This window comes from Colossoma macropomum, unplaced genomic scaffold, assembly GCF_904425465.1.
Source record: "Colossoma macropomum unplaced genomic scaffold, Colossoma_macropomum, whole genome shotgun sequence".
Lineage (NCBI taxonomy): Eukaryota > Metazoa > Chordata > Actinopteri > Characiformes > Serrasalmidae > Colossoma > Colossoma macropomum.
The window spans coordinates 17617884-17641487 of NW_023494803.1; the positions used below are offsets into that span (position 1 = coordinate 17617884).

At 38.8% G+C, this 23604-nt stretch overlaps 1 protein-coding gene across 1 annotated transcript in view; it reads left to right on the top strand.

Moving 5' to 3' along the window:
• Window positions 1-258: 258 nt before the first annotated feature.
• Window positions 259-23604, top strand: part of chrm5a (cholinergic receptor, muscarinic 5a) — a 34303-nt gene continuing 10957 nt past the window's right edge. Inside the window, exon 1 of the mRNA XM_036592812.1 lies at window positions 259-522. The gene's annotated coding sequence lies outside the window, so the exon portion shown is untranslated. The remainder of the gene's footprint in view (window positions 523-23604) is intronic.

Consider the following 23604-nt stretch of genomic DNA (forward strand, 5'->3'; position numbering starts at 1 on the left):
CACTCTTCCCCTCACTCCATCAGCTGCAGCCCGGCATCCCCTGCCCAGGCAGGCAAGGGACCACCCTGTAACACTGGGGCATCCGCACAGGGAAAGTTACCTAAACCACTTTTGTCTCATGACCTGATCTCTGAGAAGATCCATCCATGAGGAACCTCCAGTTACCTGCTGAAGCTGTGTCCTCTAGTAGTGACGCTGATGCTTTGGATTGATGGTAGATGTCTGTGTCAAACCTGAACAAAAGTTGCACTCAGAGGGATCAGCCAGAGGTTTCTGCTTAAGACTCATCTCCTCATTTTTAGGACGGATTCGGCTTTTTTTGAGGTTTTTTTTCCTGTTCAGAGTGCTCAGATCTGGAGGATTTCTAATCCCACACTCCATCAAAATGTCTGTCCTTTTTTCCATTGCACTTTCTGTCCAGTTCAGAGGCGTGAAGACGGAGGTGAAGATCGCAGATTCTCACGCACTCTGCCAAAAGGAGGATGGGTCTCTAGCAGTGGTCTCCAGTTCTGAGTTTGATGTGTAAGTAAGCAGCAAAGAGAAGTTTGTTTTGGTGGAAGTGTTTGCTGATTTTATTTCTCCAGCAGTGGGGAAGATGAGTGTAGGGTGAGTGGTGTGAAAAGGTCATCGTGTGTCTGGAGTGTTCTGTCAAGTGGCGGTTCATTCTTGGGATAGTACAAGCAGCCAGTGTATACAAGTATGACAGAAATAGGCAGAGTATGCTATATTCATGCAAGCGTCTGTTTCTAAGAGGTCTGAACATATATTTTTAATGCCTCCTGCCACCTTAGAGTAAGGAAGCGGTTTTAAATGTGCAGAGAGGGAGAGCAAGAGAGAGAGAGAGAGAGAGAAAGAGAGAGAGAGCAATATTCTGTCAATTCAGACAACTTCTTGCAAGTTCTGCAAAGAACATTCAGGTCATAAGGTTAAAAAGTTTACGATTAGGTTGCTTCTGATCTCAAGGCCAGTGTACTGTAAGAAAAAAACAAACCTGAACAGCTCAAACGCACCTCTCTCCCTAAGCTTGAAGGTGGTGAAGCATGGTGTGAATCAATCACTAATAAGGCTGCCATGATAACTCAATTAAATTTGATTGCTCAGTTAAAAACAATTTGCCTCCTTGATTGAACCTCTGTGATTATTTGGCAGTTGCATGATAATGCTTTATTTCAGTAAGAGTCAGAGCCCGATGGGCACGCCCATTTATACGCATTTTTGCCACATAGTGTTATACAATCCTGCGCAAAACTCAGCGACTACCTTTGTTTATTTAATTTCCAGTCAAAACAAGCTATTCATTTTTTCAGTGTCAGGAATTGTAGCCTCAACAACTATGTATATATATATATATACACATGTATATATACGTATTTAATTTGTCCACCAACACATTCAGTGATGTTGAGGCTGGACTCCAGGGTGGTCAGTCCATTGTCCTGAGAGCACTGGCAGCTTCTTTATTTGATGTGTAAACAGTTTCTTGACAGCTACACATCCTTTCAGACTCGTAACGTTGAGTTGTCTACTCATAGTGTAAGGACAGAAATACCCGAGTTTTTTTTTAATCTGAGCTTGAGCTTGATTTTTTCTGAACAATGAAAGCTTTTAGTGTTGTTTTGCGATCTACCAGATCTTGCATGGTTGTTAGGAGTCCCACTTTCTTGATATAAACTCCTGTTTCCGAAACTCCTGTTTTTTTCATTTTTTTCCTTTGACTTTTCCCTTCCTAATGCAGTGTTATCTTATATCTAATCTCCTCAGAAATATAGTATACCCTGAAAAATGAGCTTAATGGCTGTTTTGGCTGGAAATGAAATAAATGGTATTTTTAATAAATGATTTTGTACAGTGTTGTAAATATTTTTAAAGGCTTATTATTTTATAATTTTCCATGTGCTTTGGAACCTTTGAAAGCTTGTTCATGGTTTCTTATTGTTTAATTTAGTCAATTTTTACTGTTTGACCTTTGTAAAACTCTGTTAATCAACAAATAATTGGAAGATTACTAAATCACTAATAAAATCAACAGTGACAGTACTAATAGCTAAGGATGCATGAGGGATCCTGAACACCACACCACCTCATCGCTCTGGTTTAAGATGTATTCAGCTTTTCTGGCTCTGATGTCAGCCAGTGGCAACAGCTACATTTTGACTGCGTAACACAGATTTGCTTCTTCTTTAACTGCATCAGTTATTTTGTTTTAGAAGTGCTGTCAGCTTGACCATTTGCTGGTATGACCGCTTCATAGTGATTTGCAATTTGATCATATTTATTGTTACTGTGACAAACTGCATCATATTCTTACACAATACTTTTTTCTGAGCATATCTTAAAGAACAATAAACCCGCATGTTTCATTGTTTAGAGAGCAGCAATTATGCATGTTTAATTAGATTTAGTGCAAATAAAGGAGGATGCGTCAACTTTTTTTTTTTTACTTGAAAATCAAATCAACAAAACATGTAATTTGACCAGGGGTGTTCAAATTATGCCACACATTTTCATTCAGTTAAATGGAGTAGAGTCAGTATACACAGACTTTGTTACTTCAACATAAAGTTCAATTAGTAATGGAACAACCATTTCAATGTGATGTATTGAGGTTATACTGGAATAAAAAAAACATTTTTTTATTCACTGAAATGTACTTCAGTCATGTTTGTCCCTTTTACATGAACTAGTTGCTTAAAGGCAACACAATTAGTTTAAATATGTTGACATATTTTCAGTTTGTCAGACAAACAACCCCCCTGGTTTATTTTTTGAATGTAGATGAATATGGGCTCATTCTTTGGGAAGCGACTGATCACTGGTGCCTGTTTTATTTATGTGTTATAACTGCATATTAATGACTTCTAAGGTGTTTATAACCTATTAGTAATCATTAAACTAACCTTAAACCGGTTTAAACCATCCATAAACTTGACGTAGTGCCACAAAAATCATTGTATTCCTAGTTTTTTATATTTTTTATGTGTCACTGGTGTTGCTTTTTTGTCTGTTCCATCTTGCAGTGCCGTTGTAAAAAACATGACTGCAATAGCAAATCCATCAAAATAAAGTGGCAAATCCTACAAACGTAAAAGCAGACATCTAGTCCACTTGCAGATACCTCAGCCTTTTTCCAGTAATTGTACTCTTGATTTGACAAATTTTAATGCACATGGACATACAAATTCAATCATTGCTACAATACACTAGCCTCATAAAACTACCTCCCTCTGTCTTTTTATATAAGTTTACTTAAGACTGAGTTCTAATCTGGCTTTAAGCAGCTAATCCTGCTGGGTAATAATTTGGGATGGGTTCTGTGAACTGACGTAGAAAACCTTTTCTGTGCTTATTCCACAGTGACCATGTTTGGAATTGTCCATGAAGCCTAAATGAAAGGCTTACTGCTTTCTCTCCTCTCCCCGCAGTCTGCGCACCTCCTTGAACGGATTACACTTCCATACAACATCTGTTTTGATGAGTACAGAAAAATGTTAATTAACGAATTCTCACTGCTGTTCGGCTCTCAGCAGCACTGTGAGAGCGTGAAGGCGCCATCGCTGCCTCACACTTAGGGGTAGATCTGATAGCATTCATCAAAAATCAGACAAGAGAAAGCAGCAGCTGCATCTGAGGAGAAATGCCAGATGAAAGGGTTTCTGCACTCCTACTGTGTGTGGAACTGTACAGGACATGGCTAATGTGCCTGCTTAATGAAAACAGTGCATTCAAACTGCTTAGCTGATTCCATTAATGGCCTTTCATGGTTTTACACTAAGCTGTCAGTTTATTAGGTACAGCTACATTGTGGTTATACTCAGTGGTCACTTTATCAGGTACACTGTCTACACAGGTGAACTTTGTGGGCATGGATGCAGGAATGAGGGTTGTGAGGGGGGAACAGCACCCCCAGATTTCAGGATTGTGCAACTGCTGAAAACTATTTTAACTTTAAAATAAATTGAGCGTATTAGACCTTCTTTTATAGTGGAGTTTGTATTTTCATGTGGTTTTATTTACCTGTTTTCAGAATCTTCAGCAGCCACACGCTGGATAATTTAACTTTGCATTTTATGAGCTGATTCACTTCCCCTGCCAACTATTGGTCGCTGCAGGGTTGTATCATTAAATTAGCACTCTATATTGTATAATAAGCTTCAAAAATCATGTAATCTAATATTATTTCACATTTTGAACATTAGTGAGTTTTTAACCGTTACATCCCCCTGAGTGTGTGCTGGGGTGTTGAATCTCATCGTGTGACTATGGCCATGACAAAAGTGGCATGTAATCTGATTGGTTGCCTCTCAGCTCATTTGCATAAAGTTTGTCCAGAAGGAGAGAGAGCAGTGTGAGCAGGGTGTGCCTCAGTGATTTGATGTGTCAGTGTATATTGGTGTGTCTTGTCACATTATGGCACATTATATGATGTGTTATTTGATGTAAATTATCCAAAAACGCAAATGAACATAAAATTTGGCATACTGTTTTTGCATAATGTCACAGCTTATGACACATGTATGGCACTTAACATTTTAGCTTAAAGCACCTTCCCCTGTCCCCTGAAATTTACAGGTACTGACTGTAGCCCATCTATTGCTGCTAACTTTTTCAGCAGTTGTCCATCAACTCTCTACCCTCTACCTTGTCTCTACCTTGTGAATCAATAGAAAGGAACCAAAACTGACCAGATATTATCTGGGTGGACCATTCTCAGCACCAGTGGGGAACTCACAGGTCATTCTAGGTCTTCAGACAACACATAATGATTTCAGGCAACTTAAAAAATACATAACTGAAATATACTGTATAGTTCATTTGTATTTAGTAGAATCATGATGTTTGTTGTGTTTAAACTCAATATATTAGTAATGCTGGAAACAAAAAGGTTAAGACCTTGAAATGGAAAATTGTCCAATCAGATTTCTTTCCTAAGGTATCAATGTAGTTACAGCCAATTAAGCTCTCCCATAGGTTAGACCTTCAGGAGCTGGACAGAAAGCCTAAAGGCTGAATAATACTTCTGTGTTCGTGTATCTGTGATCATGTGCCAGACTCATGTGTAGATGTTTGCATAGTTGTCTGCCAGCATTCTTGTGCATAACATGCACTAGGCAATGTCCAAACCACAATGTAGAGGAAAGTCTTGCATTTTTCCTTCATCCCTCCAAGAATTAAGCCAATCAGCATTTGCTTGATGCACAACCTTAGGTGTAATTAGGAGTGGGCCCTGAATATTTTTTATATATATATATATATATATTTTTAAATATAAATTATTTAAACAATGCTCTGTTCTTTTAACACTACTGTCACTTTAAAAGTTTACACCACAGCAGCTGTGATAATCATCAGGGGTCACACCGGAGACCCCTCCACACTAAGCACGAAGGCAGCGAGTAATTCAGTAAAGAAAATTGAAAATATGTGACGATTTGAAAATATTCAGCAACGTTAGTCAGCTGGTCATGTCTGAATTCGCAAGTGAAAATGTTAAGTATATCTTAGAGTAAGCTTATTTTACCCTTGTGGTACTACTAGCAGTAACGCTACCGATATTAGCTGCCTACTACTACACATAGCTAGGTAACTTGGTTAAACACTGGCTAAAACTAGCTATCTTAGCTAACTAGCTATCTTAGCTAACTAGCTAATGAACATGACCATTATAACATTATCCAAACTAGCTGTGGCAAAAGAAAGAAATCAGGATTTTGGTTAGTTCTTTTCTCTGTGAAACAAACCTGGTGCTTAGTGCTCTTATAACAGTAAATGACTTAGTTGAGGATTTAACCTTAGATAACATTACTGAACTAAATTATGCTCTGGTTAGATGTGTTATGACTGTAATGTAACCCGTTTTACTATCAGAGGTGATAGAGATGAGGACCACAGAGGGCAGAGGAGAAACATAGAAAGATGACAAGGAGGAAAGGTGAGCAGATAGAAATGGGAGTGGAGGAGAGATAACACTTCAAGGAAGCTGATGATAAGTGAGTACACATTTCAATAAACCATCACTTTTGCTTCTTTAATCTGATAAAGCAGTTGGACTCTGAGTGCGTGTGTGAGTGCATTTGCTTTTTTTGTTGATAATGAATGGCATAAATCGTTCAGCAGTACACTGAAAATGTGGACTAAAGGAATGCTCATGCTTTGTGGGCATGTATATAGGTCAGTTGTGTACCTGAAAAATGATCCTGTATGGTAGGTATACCTGATAAAATGTCCAGCAAGTGTAAGTTCCATAAAGGTGTACTTAATAAACAGGCAAATCATGCCCACTTACATCCAGCATTAACATACGCCTCGGGTGATTCGGTCATAAATGGACAGCACTAAGAACTGGTCACATTGTGCTCCAACTACACAACCAAACCAAGGTCACCACATCTATACTGTGGAAAGCATCACAATGCAACACAGCAGTGAAGGACCATCTAATTAGCTGCGTCATCACAGCAGAGCTGCTTTGTGTAGCGTCTTTCTTCATCTTCTCTCCCAGTTATAGTTAGCAGTCCATGTGGTTGTAACAGCTCCTAGATGTACAAGAACAAGATCTTGCTGGGCATTTTGGTCTGACAACTAATGTAGTGAGAGAATGACGTAGTCTCATGGAGACTGATGCTCTGGGCAATGTACTACTGAGAAAATCTGAGGACGTGTCACCTACCTAAAAATCATTGCAAGTGGTATTGCCCAATGGCAGTGGCCTTTTTTTGGGAATTGTTTGAGGAACATGACAAAGAATTCTTTGAGCATCTGTGGGACATGCTGGAACAACAAGTCTGATTCGCAGAGGCTCAACTTTGCAATTTACAGGACTCAGAAGATCTGCTGCTAACGTCTTGGTGCAGATACCAGAGGTCACCTTCAGAGGTCTTGCAGAGTCCATGCCTCCGCAGGGTGATTTGGCAGCACACAGAGGACCAAGAGCATATTAGGCAGTGTGTTGTTTTGGCTAATTGATACATATATACATACCTACATAGTAACCTCCTGTTTACCTCCTCCCCATCTCTCTCAACCTCAGAATCACAGCAGCATCAAATCTGTTCTGTGTCCTTATTGCCCCCCAACTTCTCTTGACGTTTCAACTCCCTTCATTTATTTCTTTCTTTTTGCACATTCTTTTCATCTACTTTTCTTTTCCCTTCTTCTCATCATTTTCCCCTCTGCTGCTCTTCTCAGCTGTATTTTCTCTTTTTCTCTCCCCTCCTCCAGTTCTGGATCTCTCTTCTTGTACCCCCTGAAGGGATTGTGTCCTTGGGGAGTAAGGCTAAGCATCGTGTGTTAAGGCTAAAAGAGCATGTTCCAACTGAGAGCAGCCACACACTCACTCTGCTACTTCATGTTTCATGTTGTAAACATGCCAGAATTTAACACGGGCAGGTTTTCATTGTGTATTTGAATAAGAATACAATGAAAAGTCTTTCAAATGTACAGATACAGTGACTTTTCCTTTGTATGTTAACATTGTATGTTAGATGGATGAATAGTTTGAAGTTGCTGGAATATTTCTTTGATGAAAAGCAGGATTCAGTTATAGTACTGCTTTTTACTCTTTTACTCTTTTGCATCATTAAGGGCTGTGAAAGATTCATCACTGAGCCCTGGTTTTAACAAATCTTCACATTTTCTATGAGTGAAACACTGTTTAACTGCCTAGAACTGTGACTACAATGACATTTGCACTTAGATACATAGGAAAGTCTTCAGCAAACAGGGTTTGAAATTGTGGTTACAAGTGTACATTCAGTGAGCGTGATGCTCATGCATTAGCGTTATATATAATGAAAAACAGAAGACCAGCTGTTCCTCAGGTGGCTGAGAATGTCAAGGCAGGATGTGATCAGACTGTGTCAGCAAAAAAGTCCATCCACAACTACATGCTACTGTATAGCTTGGGTTCATTTGTCCATGTAGGGGAAAGGGTCACTGCTGTTGTGCATCACAGATGGGCTACAGTTAGTAATTGTAAACCTACAAAATGCATCTCTATGGTAGGTGTTCTTGATGAAATGGCTAGTGAGTATTTCTTGTGGTGTTTGTATCATTTTGTACAGCCCCTGTATATTATTTTCCTTCCATGGAAGCATTTCTTGTTGACAGCAAGCCATGTGTTTGATTTATGAGCTGTAAATACAAATTAGGCATTAACATTTTAACAATTTGATAAATATGTTCAACCTTTTAAATATATAGGCCAGTTAAAAAGAGAATATTCACACTGTATCATTATTTTCACTGATTTTTGAACACTTTCTTATTTTTCCCCACAACATAGTCATGCCCCAAAAAGCAAGTCTCCCAAAGGGGGGGCTAACTGCAGCCCTGGAGGACTATAACAGTATTAGACCTGCAGGGATTTCTTTGAATGTTCAAAGGACAGTAAACTTCTTGGACATCCACTCTGCCCTCATAATAGTTAGTGACTAGGCAAAAGCAGAAATGGGTGGCCTGGGTCAGGTGAAGACTAAATCTTTTCTCATTAAGATAACCTACTTAACCCACTTAAAGTCGTTTTCCCAGGCAGGGATTAAACCTAGGCCTTGATTCTAAATGAATGTTAGTCCAAGACTAGGCTTAATTTGTGTCTCCTGAAACTGCCAATGAAGATTATAATGACAAAGCAGTCATAGATTTCTATAAGCCAATTGCATATCCTTTGTGATATCTGACACAAACTGAAAAAAAGAAAAAAAAAAACATAGGCTCAAAATTATTAAAGCATAAAATATCATTTTTCTTCTATGGAATCAGTAAGGCATGGTTGTCTAAAAGAGATTATAGCCATTTCCCAACTGCTATCATATTAAGCAAATTATCTTTTATATCCCACGAACTCAAATTACGGTCATTATGTGCTCAGACTTCCAGCTAATCTTTCACGGCAATAAGATGTTCCCAGGGGTGCAGGCACTAGAGGTGTAAAATACCTCGTAATGCATTGACATCAAAGTGGAGGTTCAACAGCATAGACTGAATAGAAAGGAGCTGCTTCAGTTGGCAACTTTAATTATTTGATTAGTGCTTCTCTCTGAAGTTTTAAAGGTGGAATGCTGTTAAAAAACAGCATTCCACTAAACTATTACCATTTTATTTTTATTTTTCCATAATTCCACTGAAGCTGAATGAAAGATTCCTGTGGCTGGTCATTATAGGTCTGTTGTCTAACAAATAGATATTGATTAGTCTCAGTACCAGGCGCTATGAGTTCCGCAAGGATGACAGGAATTGAATAGATTGGTATCTGATTGGGTTTGATGGCCTCCCTCTATAGTCGGTCAGTAAGTCTGTCAGCAGTAAGGCCAGAAACATACTCAGTGCAAGTTTGTGAACACAAATGAAAATGCTTGGCCAGCGCAGTTTTACCGTGGCTGCTAAAACACTCAGTACTCAAAGGGGCGATAGAGGAAAAATCAGAATAGGATCTACTATTATTCCAACATCCACAGCTACCAAACATACGGACGACAGAGGAGCATGAGCTGATTTACCTTTTTATTAGAATGAAAAAGTGATGAAATATCGAATACATGTTTATGCGAGCAAACCATTTTTTTGACAGACTCATCCAAATGCTTCTCTGCTATGGCAGTTGACTGGGAGAAAGCATGTTGGCAGTACAAGACAGCTTGGCCAGGCTTGGCTGTTGCTGTAGCACCCCTTGCTGTAATGCTTGTGCAGCTCATGTTTGTGTTGTGTTATGAATTGTGTCGTAACATTTTACGTGTCTATGTAGCTTGAAGTGTTTGTGTTCATGTACTTGTGTGAGACACTTTTCTGGTTTAAGTCCCACCTATATGACCGCCAAGATAGGCCATCCCTCAGACCAACCCTTGTTACGAGTGTCATGAGCTTTAGCTAAGATGTATACTTGGTTTCTCACAGATTAAATGAATATTAGAGACAATTAATTTCAAGTTTTCCTTTTAGAGGTATGGGAGATTTGCAGCAATGCCACAGCCATCCGTCAGATTGGCCTCTCTCTCTTTGGGTGCGTGGGATGGCCCTCCCTCTGTCCCATCACTCAGTGCAATGCTAGCCAACACGGGCATCTGTTTTCTGACATAACAAAATTGACATTTAGTGTTTTCCTCAGAGCATATTAAGCTGTCAAATAATGTTGTGTTATCAGCAGTTTGGAAAGATGTGGTGGAGCTTCATGTGTCTTGTGCCCCTTTCAGACATACACAATGACCCAGAACTTTTCCAGACATTACCCGGTGGAGCTGTATGTGTGACCGCAAATGTCTGAATCGGTTGTATCAGACATCACCTGGACCTTATCCTGCCTGCCTCCTAGTGCAAAATCCAAATAATGTCTGAGTGAACCCATGTGTGAATAGAGCAGGCTTTTGCAGAGAATTCACAGTGGGCGTGTGGGATCTCTGTGCACGAAGTGTAGCTGCTTCGTAATCTTTACTGCTTGCCTGAATATTTGTTTCCCCACTTTCTCTGATATTGCAGATGCGTCCAAATACATGTAGTATTATTATCAATTCAAAAAGCATCACAGATGAATCGGTAGCCTCATTGCGTCATGCCAGGCCCCCCGCATGTGACACAGACATTGCCCTTCACCTAAACCACCCAGAATATGTGCTGTAGTGAGAAAATCTCTGGCTGCACCCTACATGTGTGAAAGGGCAACTCCGGATAACGTCTGGATCTGATTCTGACATTTTCTGGAGCTCATGTGTGAAAACGGCTTTGGTGGAAGTATGTGCTAGCGTTCGTCCTGCAAGCTTGGAAGAATTGTGTGATGTGGAGACCTAGCTATTGGGTAGAACTGGACATGACCAACATCTGTCAAGAAGCAGGGCTGATTCCACAGTAGTGTCTATATCAGGAGGTATTCAACAAAAACAGACTGGAAATAGTAAATAAAATAAAAAATCAGTAAAAATATGTGAATATATTTGCGTTCTGATCTGATATCTAGCCTTGCTTGTTCATTTCTATGCATATCGTTAAAACACGATCTTACAGCTCCCGAGTGGCGCAACCGTGTTGGCCCTGTCATCAGGAGATCGCGAGTTCGATCACTGGTGATGCTACAGCCATCCGTAGCCGGGAGTCCGAGAGAGCACAATTGGCCTCGCTGTCTCTGGGTGGGTAGGATGGCCTCTCCTTCTCCCCCCATCAGCAACGTGATGCTAGTCAGCGCAGGCGTCTGTTAGCTGACGTAACAGATCTGGCGGTTGGCGCTTTCCTCCGAGCGCATTCAGCTGTCCAATGACGTTGCATGAGCGGCAGTTCGAAAAGAAGCGGTGGCTGGTTTCACAGGTCTCGGAGGAAGCCTGTGTTAGCCTTCGCCCTCCTAGCGTTGATAGTATCGTGTGATTGGGGGAGTCCTAACTAGCGGGTGGAATAGGCCACGGCTAAATTGGGGAGATAATTGGGTTAAAATCCAAAAAATAAATAAATAAAAATAAAAAACGATCTTACACACATTAAATGGCTTTTCTTTTTTGATCTACTGACATAGTTTGCTGGATTACAGTCTACTAGTTTGGATCTATATGAAACCAGGTGGTGTCATCTGGAAGTTGAGGCTGGTTATTGAACAAACAGAGCCATGAAGTCTGTAATAGAATACATATTTGAAGACTTAAGCTGCAAAGACTGATGATCAATGACGATTATAAAAACATCAATGTAGATTTGAGTTGTTGATGCATCGTTTACTTTAAAAAGCACTCTATAATGCTCTGTAACATTCGTATGCACTGGATCATTGTGACAGATCACAATAACCACAGGCAGGGTATTATGAATTCTACTGTTTCATTGCACCAACTGCAGTTTTTGGTGTTTTTCTCGGTCCTTGTGGTTTGAGGCCCCCTGATCCTCCTGGCAGTCAAAGGCCCCTGAGCACTGACTCCACTGGCCTGGTCAGCAATCCATCCCTGAGTTTTTCACACGCATAAGTAACAAGTACAACGCAGAACATGCAGAGCAGAGATCTTCTTGCACAGAGGCACACTGCATATACACAAATATTTAAAAAAAAAGCATTCATGCATCATCTTCTGCTTGTTAGATTAGCTTATTAATTGAAAAATCGGTCCATTGGTTAACTAATTACAGAAGTATTCGCAACCCTATCAAAGACACACAGTAGTTTTTGCTTTAGGACCAGTTCTGTCTAAACCTGTAAGCAAACACTGGGATCAGTCGCTCTGTTGGATGGATAGATCAATCCTTGCACTTTTTATAATGAACATTATAGAGAAAAATAAATTGAATACTTATGCTTTTTCAACAAAGCACAAAATTACAACTTTACATGCTGCACAGTATACTGTAGTTAACCAAACAATACAACAAGAGAAAATTAGTCTTACCAGTTTAAAATCCAGCTCATTCATTAGGAATTTCTTGTTTCCAACAAGTCCAAAGTCTTTAGTCTTTTAAATTATGCGTTACTCTATAATCATTTCACAGCAGGTATTCCAAATTTTGGAATTCACAATCTAAATGATCAGCCAATAAAAATCCATAACATTGTTAGACATTTTCTGATTAAAAATTCCATGTGTTACGCTTTTTTCATTTGAATTAAATGAGTTGTATATCCATCATTTTTTTCCAAATTTGAAAAGACCTTTAAACAGAACAGACCTGCAATTACTTAGAAGATGTTTTTAGTCAACAAAACATCCTTATTTAACTTACTGGCAATCTTCCTACAGTTATAAACCACATAACATATACATTTTCATTAATGTTTGAATTGGATATTTTTCACTTTCACTTTGTGTCAAATATTTATGATTAAAACTACAGTAATATATAGATTATAGATCATAAAAAACTGTTCCAATCAACGTTCCAATCCATTTCATCCTAACTGTAAGTATTTACTAAGGTAGGAGTGCTTCATGCTTCAAAACTAGATTCTAAAGTTGTTTGATGTAAATAAAACTAAGAGACAGATACTACCAGAGTATTTTGTGTCACTGATTTAATCAGCCACAGTTTCAGTGTAGAAACAAGAGAAGTTCCATTCATTATAGCTTGAGTTACACCTGAGCAGTTACATGATCCATTAATAGGCGGCAACTAAATTCAATTAAACCATTTCTCTGCTCCCTTAAGGAGAAAATCACCTTCATTATGGCTGTGCAGGGAGTATTGAGCTCATCTCATACACTGCAAAAATGATATCTTGGCAAATGAAATCATATTAAATCTAGTCAATATATCTAATATTTCGAATTATTATTTAAATGATGTATTCATTTTTTGCTTGTTAATACATTTGTTATTTAAACTTAACTACAAGCAAAAATGTTGTGAATAAACCTCAAAGTCAACAAAGCCAAGTAAAAAAAAAGTCCAACTTTCTTGCTAATGTGTTGTTAGTTTGTTGTTATGTTATCCCAGGTGTTACTAAGCCATGGTTGTATATATATACACCGATCAGGCATAACATTATGACCATCCTTGTTTCTACACTCACTGTCCATTTTATCAGCACTGCTGTGTCCACTCATACCAGCACAACACACACTAACACATGACCACCACATCAGTGTTACTACAGTGCTGATAATGACCCAAATAGTACCTGCTCTGGGGGGTCCTGACCACTGAAGAACAGGGTAAAAGGGGGCTAACAAAGTGTGCAGAGAAACAGATGGACTACAGTCTGTAATTGTAGAACTACAAAGTGCACCTATATAGTAAGTGGAGCTGATAAAATGGACAATGAGGATAGAAACAAGGAGGTGGTCATAATGTTATGCCTGATCAGTGTATATATATGCTAGCATGTATGTGAGTCTGTACGTAAAATGCTGGTCATGTGCAGTGTGACGTGTGTGTTAGTACAACCCCAATTACAAAAAAGCTGGGATGCTGTGTAAAATATAAATAAATGTGAATAAAAACAGAATACAATGATTTGCAAATCTCATAGACCCATATTTTATTCACAATAGAACATAGAACACATATCAGATGTTGAAAGTGAGACATTTTACCATTTCATGAAAAACATTAACTCATTCAGAACTTGACGGCAGCAACACATCTCAGAAAAGTTGACAGGGGCAACAAAAGGCTGGAAAAGTAAGTGGTACTAATAAAAGACAGCTTGAGGAGCAATTTGCAACTAACTCACATGACTGGGTATTAAAAGAGCATTTTAGACAGGCAGAGTCTTTTAGACGCAAAGCTATGCAGAGGTTCACCAATATGCAAAAACTGTGGAACAATTTCAGATGTACCTCAATGTAAAATTGCGAAGACTTTGGATATCCCACAATTTACAGTACATAATATCATCAAAAGATTCAGAGAATCTGGAGAAATCCCTGTACGCAATGGACAAGTCCAACAGTCAGCATTGGATGCTAGTGATCTTTATGCCCTCAGAGGGTACTGCATTGAAAACAGGCATGATTCTGTACTGGAAATCACTGCATGGGCTCAGGAACACTTCCAGAAATCACTGTCTGTGAACACAGTTCACCGTGCAATCCACAAATGCCAGTTAAAGCTGCATCATGCGAAGAAGAAGCCATATGTCAACACGATCCAGAAACTGCTGTCTTCTCTGGGCCAAAGCTCATTTAAAATGCTCTGAGGCAAAATAGAAAAAAAATGTTCTGTGTTCAGATGAATCAAAATTGGAAATTCTTTTTGGAAACCATGGACACCGTGTCCTGCGGACTCAAGAGGAAAGGGACCATCCAGCTTGTTATCAGCGCACAGTTCAAAAGTCTGCGTCTCTGATGGTATGGGGATGAGTTAGTGCCTGTGGCGTGGGCATCTTACACATCTGGAAAGGCACTATCAATGCTGAATAGTATATAGAGGTTTTAGAACAACATATGCTCCCATCCAGACAACATCTCTTTCAGGGAAGGCCTTGCATATTTCAGCAAGACAATGCTAAACCGCCTACTGCATTGATCACAACAGCATGGCTTCGCAGAAGAAGAGTCCGGGTGTTGAACTGGCCTGCCTGCAGTCCAGACTTTTCACCAATAGAAAACATCTAGCGCATCATGAAACGACCCAGGACTGTTGAGCAGCTAGAATCCTACATTAGACAAGAAAGGGACAACATTCCTCTCCCAAAACTCCAACAATTGGTCTCATCACTTTCCAGATGTTTACAGACTGTTAAAAAAGAGGGGATGTTCATATTTTTGAACATGAAATGGTAAAATGTCTCACTTTCAACATCTGATATGTGTTCTATGTTCTATTATGAATAAAATATGGGTCCATGAGAATTGCAAATCATTGTATTCTGTTTATATTTACAATTATTTACATTTTACACAGCATCCCAACTTTTTTGTAATTGGGGTTGTAATAATAATAACAATAATAATAATCTTGTTTCAGAAATATTTCATATTTGAATAGCAAAACTACTTAAAATGCTCATTACTAGCTCCAGCTGAAATTATTATAATTCCCATATGACTGATAAAAGGCTCAAACTGCTCTATATCCCCGCTGGCCCTGCAGAAGCCTTGTCATAGGTCTCTGAATGCCAGATATGCGCGATCTTAGGTATGGGTCAGTTCACTGACTGCAGGCATGCATGCTGCAAGTACAGTGCCAAAAAGCCCATGGCCAGTTTCCACAACACACACTCACACACGTACAGCAGTACAGCAGTGGGCTGTGAGATTAGTCAGTGACTGCATTAGGAGGCTGTTTCTGAAGCACAAAGGAATTTGAACTAAAATGTTTACAAAAAGCCAAGAACGAACCTCCAGCCAGGAGATGAAGGACAGTGACTGCAGCAGCTAGACTCCATCTTGAAAACAAGCAGAACTTCTCGTTGAAAGATCACTCACAGCACTAAACCCCTTTTATATGCACCAATACATTAATATTTCTTCCTCAAACTATTTGCTGATAAAAGGCCTTTTTCACAGTACAACCTTTATTGATTAGTTGTGATGTTTTTTGCCTTTTTTACTTTTTGGTCTTGACGCTTCACCTTTGTGGTGATGGCAGAGTGGAGCACAACCTAACACATTTTGGTTTTTGCCAAATATCTGAACAAGACTAATACTTTTTATACAAGCAACCTGCACAACAGTGTCTCTGCTACAAGTGAAACTTTATTTCAAGCATACAGCATTTATCAGCAATTCAGCCAAAACCAAAAATGTTACAACTTACCCCATAGGCAGCGTTTACTGCAAAGTAGAAAAGGACATTTTATTTACATGACATCTGCAGCATACTTTGGGTGAATCTGTGCATAAAATACAATAAAATAACTATTTTGAATTTACGCAGGGGAAACATGAAATATGTCAGATGGTGTCAAAATTCGCAGATGAAGCTGCTAAGGGAATACAAGATCATCAGATCTACTTGAAGTTGTTTCACTACATGAAATATCAGTGCTACATTTTAGCATGTTTTTTTGCCATGCACTTCCCTAACCTGTCATTAGAGTAAACAGCCCTGTACCTGGAAAGGACCCAGTCAAGTTGTCAGCACTGCCACTGATGACCACAGTGTAATGCACATATGTTGTGCAGTGTGATATTAAAAAAAAAATGAATTCTGATCTGACAGTTTTATTGAGGTCACATGACCTCATATTGGGTTTATCTAGGACCAGATTTTATTTGAAAAGACAATATTTAGGGTTCACACAGATCTGAAAAATCTAGGCAAAAACAGTACTGGGCTCATTCTCAAATCCTAATAGTACTTGTCATGTAAGAACTGTGAAACTTATGAGACTTCGATGTCTCAGTGTGGTTCATGTCAGAACATTGACTTGGCCACTCCAAAACCTTCAATTTTGTTACTTTTGTGCTTTGGATTGTTGTGCTGCTGCATAACTAGGGGTGTTGCCTGGGCATAGAATTTTTTTATTAACCTGTAAACTGTGTGGTTGCTACTTTTTTTGTTCCTCTACACATTTCCTCTGTCTCCACATCAACCACCTCTTCTACGTGTCTCCTCTGTACTGCACTGCTACAGACCAGTGCAATTATATAGTTTTGATATATTTTGAAAGCTAAGTAGCCATTCTTTAAAAGTCTTCTTGCCTAAAACTAAACCAAAAAACCCACAAAGTTTTATTAAGCAAGGTTTTTTTTAAATGTCCAACATCGGCCTTGGGTTGGGCTGGTTTTCAAATGAGTGATTATTTTTGTGCTCTGTAAATTGTTTATGTGCTCTGTTTATATGCTTTGGAGTTTTACCTTACTAACCTGGAGTTTTACCTTACTAACCTGGCTGCCTTCAGATGTTAATATTATTACACCTTAAATAATGAGTTACTTACTATTGAGCATTACTTACTGTTTTGATAAACAGTTTACTTTCTATAATAGATTAAAATTATTGTTTTACAATGTTGTACAGAGGTATTTACAGTTTACAGATAATTTACGGATTTTTGAGGCACGCATACATTTTCTCCCTTGCACTCTCCCCATCCCTGCCCCCCCACTGAGTTTGAGGAGTGGGTGAATGTGCCTCAGAATTAAACCATGAATGATGAGAGTGATGTTTAATTGATTCAGGGTGAAACATATAAAATGTGAACTTCATAAGGTTTGGGGCTGGTTAAACAATATTCAGATCCAGAAAACCAGGCCAGGCAATGCCCCTGTACCTAACCCAGTTGTGCTTGAGCTTCAGAAGATCACAGACTGATGACCAGACATTCTCCTGTAGGCTTTTCTGGTAGAGAGCAAAATTCATGGTTCTGTTAACCCCCTTTAAAGGCCAGGGCCCAAAGTTTTATTATACACCTTTTATTACACACTAACCTGACAATAGCTCAACTAGTTTGTATTGAAGTCCCTGTAGTTACTGAATAATAAGCCTCAGTATGTAATAAGCCTGGGATTTTAAGAGGTTAATTATGGCAAGTTACCCAGGCCCTGAAGCAGCAAAGCATCCCTACACCATCACACTACCACCACCGTGTTTGACTGTTGACATGATGGCCAGAGAAAAAAAAAACATTTTTTGCAATTTGGTTCACTGTGGTTTTAACATTGCAACTGCCCCATGGATACCACTTAGAAATGGCTTCCCAGACTAATATATTTCAAAAATTTCCTCTCTTCCAGAATTTCTTTTGATCATAGAACAGTGTGCTGCTGAGATCTCTTACACCAGAAATATACTCAACCAACAATTACCAACAATTACTTTATCACACAGGGCCAGTTGGTGTTGGATAACTTTTTTCCTCAGGAAATGATCATTCAAAAAACTGCATTTTGTTGTCTTCATCCTATATAAAATTCAGTTTGAAGACCTGATACAGTTAAGTGTGACAAATTTGCAAAGTCAGAAGAAATCCAATAGGGGGCAAATACTTTTTTACAAGCTAGCAAGCAAAACATTTATGTGAATGATGCAATGGGGCAGGCAAAACATTCAGTTGCTTGTAATTAATTGCTATCCTGCAAGGAAAAAAACTGTTCAGCTCACTGAAAGCAGATGCATTTCCCCCCATTCAATTTAAACAGATCTGGGACAAAACACAACTAAAGAAATATTATACTGTTTTTGCTTACTGTGCATTTTACTGGCCATTTTAGACAATTTGTAGTAGCTGATTACATCTGTACATCTGTTTGAGTACATCCGCATTTGAGGAGTCCTTCTGATTTGAACAGACTTTGAGGTAGGGGTCTGGAAATGCAGCCCACCTAGACTACAGTCCAACTTTTGGAACGCAGCTAATATATTTGTCCCTTTGTTGTCGTGTTGTTGTTTTTTATGCTTCTTTAGTACCAACACTTAAACACTTACTGGATGCATGGCATGACCTTGTGCAGAATAGTAAATCATGCAGGCAGTCAGAGGACTGTATGTGTTTTCTGTTCACTCGCACCACTTTCTGTCTCTTCTACAGACCACAGCATCCCCTTCCTCAGCCTTACGAAACTTGAAGCAGGGAGTATTGCAACAGGTTCAAGCAATCACATTGGTTGGCATGCATTGCCAGGAACAGATAGATTTCATACGTGATGCAGACCACACCAGGTTCTCTGGACTGCATTTTATACTGAACTCTTAGAGCAAATGGACTCAGATCCAGAAAACAACCTCAAGTGTGAAAACTTCCTAAATGTTATTAGAACGTGTGTCCTTAAACAGATGGGTTCTGCTGCAGACTACTTTTGATGTATACCAGTGTCAGCTGGATCATCAGAGATTGCTCTATTTTGGTTGCTAAAAAGCCTTTAAACCATTTCCTTTCAAAAGCAGACAGGGTCATCAAGCTGCTTCCTTCATCTGTCTCATAATGGCCTCTGTGTTGTAAATACTCCTGTGTAACACAGACCATATCTGTTATTTATAGTCTCCAAAGTCTGACTATCCAAGTATGCCTCTGGGTTGTAGCTCCAGAGATGATTCATGTGGATCAAATATGTTTGCTTGAGAACAAACATATTAGAGAACAACCTTGATAATCTGACAAATTCTATATTTTGCATGGCAGCTTGAATAAGGTATAACAGGAGAAGTAAATGAAGGCCTCACAAAATAGCTAACTTCTAGGTTTTTAAAAAGAATTCTGCATAATTAAATGGTGAAGATGATCATTTAGTGAGTTCACAATGGCAGTGATAGAAACCAGACGTCTGAAGAGTTTCATACCTCTGAAAGCTACCTCGCTGAAAGTCTGAGACATTTTTTGTAATATATAGACATAAGATTTTGGCTTAAAACCTCTTTCTTAAAATACATCTAAGAGGTGGAGATGTACATGCAGGGTATCATAAGGCAAATAGAGCCAAAAGAGAAAATATTTTTCAGATTTAACACTATTTTACCATCATCAACGCTACATTTAAAAACTCAGAAGACATGTGTAAGATCCACTGGTCAATTAGCATAGCAAATAAAATGAATATATTTGTGTTGCAGATGTCGTGACCCCTGGTTCCTATCACCACCACTGTAAAGAAATCAGAGGGTAAATTTCTCTACAATTAACCATTTCACATCTGATCACTCTGAATGACTTTCACATCTCAACAATTGAATTATGCAGAAAAATTGCTGGAATTCCTCTTTAATAGGTGAAGATGAATCTTCAGAAGGCTATCAATGATCTGATCCACACAGAAAACAAAGACAAACAATGCACTACTGCAGTGGTAGTATTTCACAGTGAAAGAAATAAAGCTCTCTTGCTTATCAGTAAGCACCCACCCACTTTCCTGATATGCTTCTATTTGAATAAGGAATGATGCTTTTGAATGGCCAAGAGTATCACTCAGCAACATGATACAAAACACATTTGCATTTGGCAGTTTTAGCAGAACAGGAGATTTATTTTAGATTGGGTTTAGGTATTTAACAGTCTCTATATTATTATTGAACAGGCTTTATATTACAGGAAACTCTTCTGTAACACTCTTTACATTCACACGCAAAGACGTTACATTTAGTAATGAGGCTGGCATTTGAGCTGATGGTTTGGCCAGGGATTTAATTTACACACTTGCTTCAAACCATGTTGAGTTGTTAAGTTGACTCAAATAGTCATGCTTATGTTCTTTCTGATACTGTTATCTTTAAAAATGAACAAAAGTATGCTGCATATCTAAAAACAGTAGTAGCAGCCATTGAAACCAAAATGTCCAGATAACGGTTATAGCATGAGGCCAATGTGGGATCATTTTGCATGATGGTGACTTTGCGCAATGCTAAACTGAATGCCTTAGCTTTTAGATTCCGTTACCTGTTAGCTTCTTTTCTTTTTGCTGGTCACGGTGTCCAGGAATAATTCAGTTTGCCAGACAAATTACTAAAACTCCTGTCACATATTCATGCTGACATTGTGCAGATCTAACGTGGTGTTATTATGTGAAATGATATGCTAATCTAAACGTTACCTACCACACATTCTTTAATAGCCTTCAGTCAAACTCTGTGCTTAAGAATATTTGTTGCATTGGCTGCGTTCTCTGTTTTCTTGGTGACTTCATGGCTACTCGACAGCTTTTGATGGACTTAAAACCTACTCATCTTTCTCCTTCAGCAGTCCTAAAGCCAGTTTTAAACTGAACAGCAAAACAGAGAGCACTGATCAGCCCCCAATTTTGTGTTTTCTTGCATTGGATCAAGAGAATATTTTTTTATTCACCATAAGCTCAGTATAAACAAGCGTTGCCACTCTGCGTTGCAGACAATATTTGAGCATAACCGAGGGAATGCGGCCTGACCTTCAGAGAGGTTCAATAGCTTAGCCGAGCTGTTGGCTACATTTTAAAATGACTTATTTCAGCATATTCATATATTCTGAAATTGGGGGAGCTTTGGGGGCGCTTTGATGTTAAGTGATGCGAAGATGAACTGGACAACAGGAGCTTTATTTAAAACTACATTAAGATTTAGCAACATGTGGAGGAGCATTTTGTAACATCAGTTGTGCTTCAGACCCCTTCCCCGAGCAGATAAATCTAGTGAGTGCGAGTGCACTGAAAGAGTATTCAAAGAGAACTCAGTAAAAACCTGGTGAAGGATGTGTCTTCAGAGGATATACATGAATTGTTTACTATCGTCATCAAATCTTCATCAGTATAATGCTGATTTTGCATTTGAGACCTAAACATGGAGCTGGACCTTCGTTTTGAGCCTGTGTATGTGATTTTAATATGTAAGGGTGCTTGATGTGAGGAGAAAAACTTTGATGCCTCTGACTTAAAAATTTTATATTAGACTTTACAAGGCATCTAGCAGCACACACACACACACACACACACACACACACACACACACACACACACACACGCTACATTTTCACCAGATGTCATTATTAGTCATTAATTAACAGTCAACAATGCTTGTACTTCAAATGCCACAGGGGTACTGACCAGATGGTCAAGAAGGAAAACTCTAGCATTCAAACACTGAGAGATTTAGCTTGTACTGTCGACAACAGTGGATGCTGCACCAAATATCAGCCTAATTGGGTTTTATGTGCAGATTTTAAAGTCAACCTGAAAACAAAAAGAGACTTTTGAAAAATGTTTTGAATGAATGTACATTCCTTTCAGTGGAATTCACCACAATGAATGGTTTCGCATTGCTGACTTCCAAAGCAAATACATGTCTAGTGTGAAACTTTGGAGTGCGTTCAACTTTGGTGAACTTTAGCACATGAATTTACATTCTTGACCCACAGCGCTGCTTATTTAGCTGTGTTGACCTCTGAAGGGGCAGGGGCTTTGTATAAAAGGAGAAGTTCCAAAATGGAGAAAACACTAAAGTTGCATTCCATTTCACAAGGTCCCTAAGCAGTAACAATGCATTCCCGGCAAACTGAGCATGAGGAACTGCAGTTAATTAAATACCTTCATTCTGAACATCAGCATCATTATCGAACGTAGCATCTTGAAGAGACATTTCCCGCAACTTCTAGTGAATGGATAAACTGTTAACTACACCCCATGCAGTTCCATTTCAATGAAACATTTTCATTCCTATAATTTGGAATCACTCTTAAAATGTCTGAATGCCCTGTGCATCGATAGTATGTTTTTCAGACCAAGTTCAAGTACGTATTTCTTAGCCCTTGTCAATACCAAGTCTGATACCATACAGAGTAACCTACTTAGAATTGAATAGTTCTTAGTGTAAATGAGTGCAATGCACCTTATCAGTAAAATCATTAAAATATAGCTGATTTTAAATGACATGCATTAGCAAGCTATGTTGCATTAGTTACCTTGGATTGAGTAGTTTTGCAGTGGAGAAGCAAAGGCTTTGTTCCACATCAGAAAAGCACTTCTGTACAGCTGTAAGTAAAGTGTGTTTCATGGTTTTGAACCTCAATTGTTCTCTTTCAACAGCAGTCCCTGTCGCACAGTGACAGCAGGAATTACATGGACTCTGTGTTTCCACCTGTATTGGGAAAGTGGTTGTGATTGTGTTTGCGTTTGTTTATAAATGGGCTAATATCATCCAGTGTATGTCTTGTGGAAAAAATGAAAAGGAGGAATGTTTAAAGTGACCAGCAACTTTAAGCCTGACCTCCATGTGGTCAACAACACTTTGTTGTGCAAGCAGACCCTCCTTCACTGCTTGAGTTGTTCATTAGCATGGCAGAGTACACTAAGCTCGTCACATGGTATCAGCTCGTGTCAGATGTTGGTATTGGTGTATTTTTATGAGTTGCATGTAAATGAGCACAATATTGGGTCGAAACCCGACACCAGTATCGGTATTGATGTATTTCATATACTGCGTCAAAATGGAAGATTGTTTTTGTCTCTCTGGTCTAGACTAATGCTGCATTCATGACCAAGTGGGTAGGTGGGGAAAGCTAAGATCAACCAATAATGTTGTGCTTCACCCCGTACAGATCATAGAGCAAAAACACTCAGCTAGCTCACAGACCTGATACTGATACTGTGTTTCACTCAGAAATATATCACAGTATGGAAGAAAAATGTGGTATGATTTCCTTTTCTTGCAGGCTTTAAAACAATATTTCAGGAGATTTTATTATATTGAAGACTATACATTTAAGAGTCATGACACTGGGCATAAATTATTTGGCATTTCTTATCTTTGGAAGTTTATGTTCAGGAAGCAAACTAAAGGTGTTATCTCGACTACATCAGCTGTAGC